General features: G+C 45.3%; 1 pseudogene; it reads right to left on the bottom strand.

Annotated features, from left to right (window-relative positions):
• Positions 1-279: 279 nt before the first annotated feature.
• LOC101143106 (large ribosomal subunit protein eL15-like) lies at positions 280-1,022 on the bottom strand (annotated as a pseudogene).
• Positions 1,023-1,388: the final 366 nt, after the last annotated feature.

Genomic DNA, 1,388 nt, shown 5'->3' on the forward strand with positions numbered 1-1,388 from the left:
CTCAAAACCATGGCATGAGAACTACATGATGCATGCACTAGCTTCAGTAGCCGATTCGATGAAGTGGAAGAAAGTATATAAGTGAATGAAGATCAAATTAATGAAATGAAGTGAGAAGAGAAGTTTAGAGGAAAGAGAGTAAAAAGAAACAAACAAAGCCTCCAAGAAATATGGGACTATGTGAAAAGACCAAATCTACGTTTGATTAGTGTACCTGAAAGTGACGGGGAGAATGGAACCAAGCTGGAAAACACTCTTCAGGATATTACCCAGGAGAACTTCTTTTTTTTTTTTTTTTTGACTGTCCTAAATTGTTTATTAAGTATGAATTTTACAAACTTTACTTATATTAGCTGTAACGGTGGAGCTGGAGAGTATTGCGCCTTCTCCAAGCTGCCCGGCGAGAGCCACCAATAGTGTGGTGGAACTTATGGCCCTTTCCAAGGCCACGGCTCTTTCGGCCTGCAGATGTCAGCCCACACATCTCCCTGTGCTTGTGGACTGGTTTGGTGATCCACTGGTTGTCAGGATTTCTTCTGATAGCTTTATGGAATGGATCAATGAGAATAACCTCAAAAAATTTGTATGTGGAATCTTCACCAACCCAGTAAGAATTCAGGACTCTCAGAGCCCCACAGTGGCGTCCAGCTCGCTCCTCTGCAACGGACTGAAGGCTTCGAGCAAACTTTAGCTGGTTAACACCATGATGGACAGGCTTGCCGTAAGTTGCACCCTTAGGAACTGGGCGTTTTCAGCCACCACGGCGAACACGAATCCTATATATAACGTAACCTTGCTTGGCCTTGTAGCCCAGTCGGCGCACTTTATCAGGCCGGGTGGGGCGGGGAGCCCTGTGGAGAGCAGAGAGCTGGCGGTACTGCCAGCAGCGGACCCTCAGAAGAAAGCGCATGACATCAGACTGCTTCTTTCTCCATAGCTCCTGGATGTACTTGTATGCACCCATCTTGGCTTACCTGATGGCTGCCGCCAGACGGAAAGGAAAGAGCTGTACTCCCACAATGCCTTTTTACCCAGGAGAACTTCTGCAACCTAGCAAGGCAGGCCAACATTCAAATTCAGGAAATACAGAGAATGCCACAAAGATACTCCTCAAGAAGAGCAACTCCAAGACACATAATTGTCAGATTCACCAAAGTTGACATGAAGGAAAAAATATTAAGGGCAGCCAGAGAGAAAGGTCGGGTTACCCACAAAGGGAAACCCATCAGACTAACGGCTGATCTCTTGGCAGAAACTCTACAAGCCAGAAGAGAGTGGGGGCCAATATTCAACATTCTTAAAGAAAAGAATTTTCAACCCAGAATTTCATATCCAGCCAAACTAAGCTTCGTAAGTGAAGGAGAAATAAAATCCTTTACAGACAAGCA

Source organism: Gorilla gorilla, chromosome 20 (genome assembly GCF_029281585.2).
Source record: "Gorilla gorilla gorilla isolate KB3781 chromosome 20, NHGRI_mGorGor1-v2.1_pri, whole genome shotgun sequence".
Taxonomy (NCBI): Eukaryota; Metazoa; Chordata; class Mammalia; order Primates; family Hominidae; genus Gorilla; species Gorilla gorilla.